Here is a 10,599-nt window from a genome sequence, read left to right on the forward strand (position 1 = left end):
AGTGATTTTCCTGATGGCCTGAGCAAGTCGTTCCTCTCACAGCTCCATGTCCCTCCCCCTCCCGTTAACCAAAGGAAATGGGAGAGAAACAGCAATTGTGCAAGGTCCTGGAGAAGGCTGCGTGCACTTCTCAACTCTGGTGACTTCTCAGCTGCTGGTATGACAGAAGCAATCTGTGGGCAGGCTCTGGAAGCAAATTTATGAACGTTTGAGGAAGTGCATCTTTCAGGGCCATGCGGCCTTTTGCCAGATCCCATGACAAACTCCTGGAAGGGTGGAGAGCAGAGCCTGAATCCTGTGGTCGCAGTCACGGTCCACCTCTGCCAAGAGAAGGGAATTAAATCTGCCTGGGGAGGCCTTTCGCTTGCGGCTTGTGTAGCAAAGGCATCTGAGTTTAAGGATAAAAAGTTAAAAGCTGCCTAGGAACTTTTATCAAGAGCCTATACTTTCCCAGACCGAGCTGATACTGGAAAGAGTCTGCAGTTTCAATAAGAGGACATGCCCAGAGAATGTGTTTCCCAGACGCTGGTGGAACGCTTAAACTAACTCCCTTGGCCTAGGTTCCCAAGTCTTCAGGTCCTACTGAAAAATCACCGATCAAAGAGCGAGGCCTTCACCACCTGCAATGCGCTGACAGAAAAACAGAGACAGATGAAACCTCTTACGTCAATACTTGAACACCAAGGACATGCTCGGCACCAAACATCACGGATTTAAGGCAACTCCACAGCAGAGGGAACAGACAGCAAAAAAATAACCTTTTATCCACCATCTTCCCAGTGGCTTCCTGGTCTGTGTTTGTGGAAATTAACAGGTGACGTGGGGTCTACTTTTAACAGAGCATGAATAAAATGTTAATCGTTCAGTCGTGTCTGACTCTTTGCGACGCCATGGACTGTAGCCCACAGGCTCCTCTGTCCATGGGATTCTCCAGGCAAGAATGCTGGAGTGGGTTGCCATGCCCGCATCCAGGGGATCTTCCCGACCCAGGAAAGACCCACGTCTCCTGCACTGCAGGTGGAATCTTTTATCGTCTGAACCACCAGAGCAGTCAGGCCCCCAGGCTTACCACGTCCTCAGAGCAGCCCTTTGAGTGGGCACTGCTGTTTTCCCATTTTACAGAGAGACAAGCTGAGGCCCAGGGTCACCCAGCTGTGAAGGGTGAAACAAGGACTCAAGCACGTCTGATGGATTCCAAAATCTCTGTCTTAACCACCGAGGCTTCTACTCCAAGATCTGTTAACATTTATCATGATTATCCCACAAATATTTGATTTCTCAAACGGACCAGATACTGACGCACAGACACTGGATTGGCAAGACATCCCTTCTCCATAAGCTCTTCCTGAGGTGCCCCAGGCCACACCTCAACCTTCTGGACTTAACGCTGGAACTGGCACTGGGGGTCCCACTGAGGCAGGGAGTGGGGAGGCGGGAAGGTGGGGGTGAAAGCATACAGGCACTGCTTCCCTGCCCTAAACGCAGTGCCGGGTGCCAGGTGGAGGTGAAGAGCCTTTGAGGAAAGCCAGGGTGCCCCCAGGCCTAGGGGAGTGGTGCCGGCTCCTTGCTACATCAGATTCTGAGTCCATCGGCCCCCGTCTCCCTGGGCTCCCACAGCCCACCCTGCCCTTCTCTCCAAGTCCATTTTGCTCCGGGGAGCCCTCCCCTCCAGGCACTTTGTCCAGGTGTGGACCTGCCTGTGGCCTCCTGTGGTCTTAGCAGAGCGCCTCCGACAGCAGGAACCTGATCGGTGTTCGCGGAGGCAGTAACACGCTGGGGGACGAGCGCTGGACGCAAGGTCCAGAATCACTCCCAGCTTCCACTCCCGGCTCAGTCCCGGGCAGGCCGTGGCACCCGGGACGCGCGTACTACTTTGCTAAGCTTTGTGATCTGTAAGAAGTCGGCCCCCTCGAGTGGGAAATTAAGGAAAGAAGGGTCTGCACGGTGGGGCCCCTGAAGAGGGGCCCCGGGGACCAAGGTTCCCAGGTGAGCGCAGTTCACGCACAGAGGGGGCCCTCCTCCAGTGCGTGGAAACTGGCTGCCAGGTCACAGAACAGGCTCACCTCGCTGGGAGGTGCAGTGGCCATATACTCGAATCCATGACTGAGTCTCACGGTCCCTTGGGCTCCCATCCACCTGTGGCAGGTGAGGAAACTCGGCTCAGAGAGGCAGCACGGCCTGGCTACACACCACACAGCTGACTCGTGGCTGCCCGGGACTCTTGGGGGCTGAGCTGTGAGAATAAAGCACCTCCTGTCCTTAGAGACAACATGCTCGCCCTATCTCTGATCCCTCCTCCCAGAGTAAGGTGTGACCTTGGGGGTGTTTTCTGCAGTAACTAGGGCGATCAACATTCCCTGAACTAGACCTCCAGGTAGTCAAAAGCCGCCAAAGGGCCAGTCTTGGGGGAAGGATGGGCAACCACGCCACCCAGCGGGAGAGGGACCCACCCCGTGCCCTGCGCTGAGCAAAGCAGCCCAGGCCCCCTCGTGAGGGCCTCTTCATGGAGGGCAAGCAAAACCCTTGCTTCGGTTGAATGAGCTGGTGAACCAAACTGGGACTCCATTCCCTGGGACTTCACACAGTCACTCTCACTGTACTGGAGGGATCTGCTGTTTTTTGTTTTGTTTTGTTTTAAGCAAATAGCATTTCAAGAGGAGGGGGAGGAAGAACATTATTCAGGGACATGAAAGTGTTGAGACCCGGAGCCAAAACAAATCTGAATACGGGAAGGAGACAGCCTGAGTTGCTTCTTGAAACTGAAGCCAGCTGCATGCGTGACCTGTCAAGAGCTCATTCATCATGAGAAATAACTGACAGGCCAGTTTCCTATAAGCACTCGCTGGAGTCATTCTAACCCGCCAAACCTGAGACAGAGAGAGAGAGAGAGAGAGAAGAGAGCGTCCTATGGACTAGAGTCCGAGGAGCGAACTCAAAAGGAAGAAAAGGAAGGCTGGGCGGGGCGGGGGAGGGGTTGGAGGACCAGCACTTACTGAGGGAGCACAGACTAGACACCGCCTTCTCCTCCAGAGCAGGGTGAGGCAGAGAACAGAGGACGGGGAGACAGAGCCGGAGCCCCCGAGATAAGCTACTGCATGTTAAGCCACTTAGCCTAAGACGACCATGACCTGTTCTTTGCTCAGACCTATTTACAAGTACAGTGAATGTAATCAAACCACGATTAAGGAAACAAAAGAGAGGAGGGGTTAAAAAAAGAAAGAAAGAAAAAAAAAATGAAACAAGAACAGAGTGGCCCAAGCAGTGTGGCCTCTTCCTGAAGGCGGTGGGGCTCGGGCGCCGTGGGCTCTGGCCTGGCCTCTAGCCCAGCCCGTTTGCCAACTCACTTCCCCACCGTGGCCTTGGTCCCCTCGCCTGGAAGCCTAGGCCACGCGGGCTCTGTGTCTGCCCAGTGAGCCCCAGCTGTGTGGTTCAGCCAGGTCCCGCGGCCTCTCTGAGACTCAGTTTCCTCCCCCGCATCATGAAAATGGGAGCCCTGGGGAGTGTGTGACTCGATCAGGGAAGCTGAAGGTGCGTTGTGAGCTGGGGGCAGGCGGGAAGGGCTGACGCCTGCCCTGCAGTCACGCTCTGGCGGCCGGGCCTTGGCCGGTCTTTCCCATCCTGCTCGGACCCGACCTCCAGCGTTCAAGATCCCGGGAAACCCGGACAACAGCAAAGGCCGAATTCTCACTCGCTGCCGTCGCAAGCCTGAGCCGTGACCTTCTGCATGGCTGAGTGGGGAGCAGGAAGCCACCCCGATACTCCCTGAGGGGCCAGTGACGCCTGGGTTCTGGGGCTGGGGAGTGAGGGTTGGCCTCACCCTTCCGGATCTACGGGTACAAACCGGGGTGTTTGCACAAGCGCATTTTCCAAGCTCCGTCCTTAAGCACAGCGGGGGCACCTGGTGCTTTTCAGTGACGTTAACAACGTTCAGGGATGAAGGAAGTTTCTTGGCAGAACAGGAAGTTAAGTCACTCACCAGTTTTCACACCTTGGTCTCTTACCTTCTGCAAAGGAATAGTCTCCCCCTCGGCAAAATATTTGTGGATTTTGGGGGGGGCCGGAGGACCCGCCCCAGCCAGGCTGCGAGCACACCTCCAAGCTGGCGCGGCCCAGGAGTGGCTCGGGCAGGGAGAAGCGGTCCTGACCCGCTCCAGCCACACCAGCCCTGCCCTCACAGAATCTCCGGCTGCTGAGCGGAGCACATGGAGTCCCCCCCCAGCAGCCAGCACTGGGGCCACAGCTGGGAGGCAGCCCCTCTCGATCTCAGGGGCCCCCCGCGGTATCACAAGTGTCGCCCCGGAACACGGGAGGTGACGCAACGGTAAAGGACTGCTAGGGACGTGAGAACCAGGTCTCCCATCTGCCGCCCGCTCGAGAGGTCACACCCTGACCTCATCTCGCGGACCAGGGGCCTCACCCTCCTGAACCCACCGGTGATACAGGGTCTGGTGCAGAAATGAATCAGCCGGGCTAACCGATCTACCCCGAGGCTTCCACCCTCCCCTCTCCCCCTCGTGCTGCAAGGCGCCACCGCACGTTGGAGAACGCCCGCAGGGGCCAAGACAAAATTCTTCCGGGTCCATCGTCCCGACAGGTACCCTTGAACTTCAGGGCACCTCACGGTCACTTCTCCAAGCCGTGCCTCTGGTGCCCCCCGGGGGGGCTTCCGAAGGGCGGGCCCAACCCCACCAAGATGAAGCTGACATCAGCATGAGGCGGAGAGAGCCACTGCCTGTGAACAACAGCCGCTGGTCGGCACAGGCGGCACCAGACTCTCCAGCAGGTGGGAGAAGGGCTGAGGTCCGAACTCACAGCAGAGCCCAGAGATTCGGTTCTGAACGATTTAGAATGGCTCAGGGACCAAAGGAAAGGAGCCTTGGTCTCGGCTCCTGCTTCACCTTCCGGCAGGGCGTGGGGCAGGGGAAGGGAGGGGTGCCTCATTTGCAAACCCATCTCCACTTCCTCTAAGCGCCTGGGTGGATGTGACAACTGGCCTCCTGAGCACAGCCCTCTAGGGGGTTAAAGAGGAAGCGGCAGGGCCAACCCAATTCGAGAAGCCCTGTTGAACTCTTGCAGGGCCTCCGGGGTATCCTGACAGCTCTAAGGGCGACTCCAATAGCCCTGAGAGACTTAACCCAACCTCCAGAGGTGAGGAGACCACCTCCTTTGTCAGAAATGGCTCGGGCCCGGGAAGAAACACAGGTTCGTTCCACGTTTGTCCACAACATACCCTTAAAAGTACCTGAAAACCCCCAGACAAGCCAGCGGCTGCTGTCATTGTCACATTACTGTCATCGTCCCCTATCAGGGCCAGCGGATCAAGGCTTTGGTGCAGGCTTGTCTGACCCTCAGGAAGTGCATTTCACTAAGTCAGCAGCTAAACTCCACAGCCAGGCCTCGGAGCACCTCCCACACCCACCAGCGGGCGGGCTGGCCTTCACCCCACATAGAAGGGGCCTCCTCTGGAGGAGATGCCAAGCGGGCAAGAGCAGGAAGGGTCAATGCCCACCTCCTAGACCAGGAGGAAGCCCCGGGGAGGTGAGTGTAAATCATCAACGTGCTCAGTTATAAATAACAATAATAAAGCTTTTGTTTTTTTAAAAAAAAAAAAAGTTGTCAGACCAAGCAAGAGGACAAGATGAGACTGGATGGAATTTAACAGGTCCTTGGTCAGAGGTCAGCGTTGGGACACCAAAACCAAGTTTCAGGTGCACTGGGTGCATGGTTAACAGCAGGTGGTCCTCCCGGGAAAGCCGGCTGGGACAGGGTTGTGCTCACTCACTCCACAAGCCCTTGTCCAGTGATTGCTTGGTGTCCGCAGGCGTTGAAGACAAAAACATATGTAAGCCACAGGCCCTCTGTCCAGAGAAGTAAATATTATTAACTGATGCATGAGTGAAATAGAAAGTAAAATACACTAAGAGGCGGAGTACATTTTAAAAGACAAATGACATGATAACATAGCTGGGTACGTTCAAAACTGGGCATCACAACTTTTATGGGGTGCATGCAAAGCTGCGCTGGGGTCTCCCCTCTCTCACCCCTAAGACAAGATAACGTAACTGGGCCTTCCAGAGTTCAAAACTGGGCATCACAACTTTTATGGGGTGCCTGCAAACCCATGCTGGTGCCTCCCCCCTCTCACCCCTGGGCAGGGGGAGGTTTTCTTCCTGAGCAGATTCTTGTTTACATCAGTTATTAATAAATCAACAGAACATTCGCTAGAGCAATGATGCTCATGAAGCACAAAGCCCATCGCATGCCCAGAGTGGCATTCACACCCCCCAGGCCCCAGCAGCAGGGCTGGCAGAGCCACTCTGCGGGCCCCTGGTGTGGCCTCACCCGAGGGTCCGTGGCATTCACACACCCACAGTGGGTCCCGCTTCTCAGAGGGGTCAGACACGGGAGGCACCAACAGAATAAAAGTTTCTCCCCCAAACTTTCAGCACAACCCAATTTAAAAGTCACCTGCCTTCCACAAAGCGGAACAAGAGCAAAAACATAACTTGGGCAAACGTCTGTGCCACGCTACTGTCAACAAGGTGGCCTCCCCCTTGAGCCTCAGACGCCAAATTAATCTGCCCTACAGACTAGCCCTGCTCAGGTGCAAAAAATATGCATCTTCAGCATAGATAGGAAAGAAAGCAACTTAACTGCCTAACAGTAACGACAGGATAAACAGCTGCCCAGACATCCATGCTAGGGTCAATATGCAGTTTTTCAAAAGACTTGATAGGTACCAAGAGGAAACCATCTTCCAGTCTAGTGCTAAGTGAAAAAGCAAAGACAGTGGAGACAGCAAGCTCCTATCTGGGCAAAACTAAATGTAATCGTAAGACAGAAGGATGCAAAAGAAACAATATCAGGGACCTTCAGGGAGAGGAACAGGGTGGCTGAGAACAGAGCGGGGAGGAGGCTCTTCAAGGAATACCATTTTGCATGTTTTGAACTTTGAAGGCATGTCCTATGCAAAAAAAACAAATGTTTAAAATCAAAATTCTGTATATATTTACCTATGGTTGCACATCAGTGGAATATCTCTGGGAGAATAAACAAGAAGAAGGCAACAGAAGCTCTTCCAGAGAGAGAAGGAGAGGCAGACCAGGGAGACAGGGATGGAGGAGGGGAGAGTTCCTCTCCACAGCTGATTTTGTACCAAGTGTATATATTGTCTGTTCCTAAAAATTACACACACACACAGCTGCCGGTAGTTACCCAAACACCCCCCACGGTTCCACATGTTCCAAGCTTTGCTCACGCTGGGCTTTCTGGTTGCTCGCCTCTTAGCCTCGTCCACCTCCAACTGAGCTCACGACCCTCGGCTCTTAAGACTCAGTTCAGGTGTCTCCTCCTCCAGGAAGGCCTTGCCCACCCCATAGACGGAGAATCAAAGGAGCATGAAATGAACAGGCAGCGTGTCCGTCTCCCCCGCGGACTGTGAGCTTCGGGAGGGCGAGAATCCACTATGGTCCCCCGAGTCGTAGGACCTCACACGGACAGCTGCTCAGGGAAACATTTGCTAAACCAAAAACACACATTTGCTCCGTTAAGTCGGGTGTACGGCTTTCCTGATGTCAAAAGCTACTGACACCTCTCTTGATTGTGGGGTTTCCCTGCAGCTATCAAAATTGGGCTATTGGCACTAATTTGAAGCATTGCACCAATGTTCTCCTGGTCCACGGAGAGGCCGGGCTCAAAGCTGTCTGGGTTTCACGGCAGCAGAGCAGGAGCTGAGCATGTGGTCGGAACAAAATCACTCTCTCTGATACCACTCACCTCCTGGAAACTTGCAAATACCCATTAGGAGGCTCCCTGGGCGGGCCAGCAGGTTGGCAGGCGGCCCTTCACACACCCAATCCCAGGAAAACCTCAGCCCAGGGTCCTTCCCTGTGGTTTTCTTTTTTTTTCCCCAAGTTCAGCTTTTAGGAGAAAGCACCTGACTGCACTCAGGGCTGGCGGGGAGGCAGCACCCCCAAATGCCGGCGGCCCCTGAGAAGCTGGAGGCCTGAGGCCCGGCAGCCTGCGCAGTGAGAGAGGAGGGCCAAGGGGCAGGACCGCCGGGGAGAAGTCAGACGTGCCCGTGACGCTGTGCCCCTGAACAAAGGGCAGCTTCTGAGGGGCTGATTCAGCAGGCAGGTCCTACGCACACCCTGCGCTGTGCCTCCTCCTCCTGGAACAGGAGCCGCATCCCCTGTCCCACGCTGCCCAGGCTGGCCGTGCCAGGGGCTGAGAGAGGAAGGCGGAGGGACGCAGCCAAGCCCTCACACACCACCCGGCACTCACAGAGGTATACCGCAAGGCACACCTTGGAAGAAAAGCTATGACCATACACAGTGCCTAGGACTGTGTACTGAAGAGCAGAGACATCCCTTTGTTGGCAAAGATCCGTCTCGTCAAAGCTACAGTTTTCCCCAGCAGTCATGTATGGTTGTGAGAGTTGGACCATAAAGAAGGCTAAGCGCGGAAGAACCGATGCTTTCCAACTGTGGTGCTTGAGAAGACTTCTGAGAGTCCCTTGGACTGCAAAATCAAATCAGTCAATCCTAAAGGAAATAAACCCTGAATATTCATTGGAAGAACTGATGATGAAGCTAAAGCTCCGATACTCTGACCACCTGATGCCAAGAGCCAACTCATTGGAAAAGACCCTGATGCTGGGAAAGATTGAAGGCAGGAGAAGGGGACGACAGAGGATGAGATGGTTGGATGGCATTACTGACTCAATGGACACGAGTTTGAGCAAGCTCCGGGAGATGGTGAAGGACAAGGAAGCTTGGCGTGCTGCAGCCCACAGGTTCGCAAAGAGTCAGACACAACTAAGCGACTGGACAACAGCAACAAGGCCGAGTGCCGCGGCAGACGCACGCTGCAGGACATGAGTGAGCTGTGGCCCCAGAGAGGGAGGTCCAGGTCTGGGCAGGTGTCCTAGAGGCGGCGGCAGGAGTCGGCCTTCATGGAGACAGGGCGAGGGCATCCTCAGAAGCAGCCAACTGGTGACACATCCAATACGCCAGGGCGCTGGGGGCAGGTGAGGCCCTTCCCCGCTTCGGCAGCAGGCGCCTCATGCTGCCCAAATGGGCACGGCTGATGCCCGCAGCCCTCTCAAGCCCCTGGAGGGTGGGGGCTCCGCCATCCAGGGGCGGCCTCAGCTGCACTGGCCTCCCCTCCCCTGGCCCGGCCCCACCCCTCCAGCTCTCGGCGGGTGGGTACACTAGGCCAGCAGCTGAGCCACGAGGGACACCCGCCGGGCAGGGCGTCCCATGCCACCCCCTTCCATAAAACGGCAGCAGGAAGGTACACAGGGCGAAACAGCTACTCCGCTCTCCCAGCGCGCCGGCAGCCCGCTCCGACCCACGCGGCTAGCCCGGCCGCCCACAGACAATACGGCGATTGTGCTTGCTCCCGGGGGAGGGGGAGCGGCCACGTCCTGCCCCACGTGAGAATGTCACGACCGTCCCGGACTCCCGAGTCACAAATATGTGATCAAGGCATGTGCCGAGCACGCGCTCACCACGTGTTTGCGTGCCTGTGAAAGCACAAAAGCACAAGGACCCGTGTGCTTCAGCTGCGGGGGGACTGGGTCCGGGGACGGCAGAGGACGGGGCAGCGAGAAGCGAGCCCCAGACACAGCACAGAAACGCTTCATTCAAAACCATGACTGCTCTATTGTCCCCCTGGTCTTCGAGGGGTGGAAGCGGAGGCGGGGGGAGTGGACACTCCTTTGCAGAACAAAACTGCATGGAAAACCGCAAAGTGAGGCAAGATTGGTGCCTGCCATCACTTCCAGCTACTCCATCTGAGGCTAAAGATGGGAGACAGGCAGCGATTTCAGATTTCACTCGGGACAACGGAAAACCAAAAATGAGATGAAATCCGTCTTCGCAGGCGGGCAGCTGCCACTGACAACAGGACTGATTTCAGGACACCTGAGTCAAAGGGCGCCTCCGCCTCAAGACTGATACCTGCAAAGTCGTGGGAAGCAGGTGCCGAGCACACACACCGTGAAGGGAACAACCCACGAAGAGGAAGGTTACCCAGCATCTCCGTGCAGATGTGAGCTCAACCCAAGCGTGGCCTTTCCTTGACGAGAGAGGGTAAATAAACTCACCTGGGGAACCAAAACTCAAAAGATCCCATGTACCACAACTAGCTAAGACCTAGCCGCCAAATAAATCAATAAATTTTTTTTTTTAAAGATGGAAAGCTTTGTGTGTACCTCTGCAGAGCAAGAAAGTAAAAGGGGATCAGAATCGCAAGCAGGGCAGGCATCGGAGTCGCTGGCTGGGAACCACACCCTTGCTGGGGTGGACGCTGGAGCCTCCTTCAACAACGTGGTTACCAGTGCCGGCCGTGGTTCTCAAAGTCATGGTCCCAGAACCAGCAGCAAGTTGCTCCACCTGGGAACTTGTTAGAAATGCTAAGTCTCACTCCCCACCCCGAGTAAAACAGAGGCACTCTGAGCAGAGGCCAGCAATCAGGGCTTTAACAAGCCCTCCAGGTGAGTCTGATGCTCCTTCAAAGTTTGAAAACCAATGTTCTACTTGATTTAGTCCTTAGAACCCTGATACTTAGGAGGGGAGGACAATTCTGCAGATGAAA

General features: G+C 55.4%; 1 protein-coding gene across 1 annotated transcript in view; it reads right to left on the bottom strand.

The window, feature by feature from the left end:
• FAM53B (family with sequence similarity 53 member B) overlaps positions 1 to 10,599 on the bottom strand; it is a 112,709-nt gene that overhangs the window by 85,093 nt on the left and 17,017 nt on the right. The window lies entirely within an intron of this gene.

Source organism: Cervus elaphus, chromosome 15 (assembly GCF_910594005.1).
Source record: "Cervus elaphus chromosome 15, mCerEla1.1, whole genome shotgun sequence".
NCBI classification, from domain to species: domain Eukaryota; kingdom Metazoa; phylum Chordata; class Mammalia; order Artiodactyla; family Cervidae; genus Cervus; species Cervus elaphus.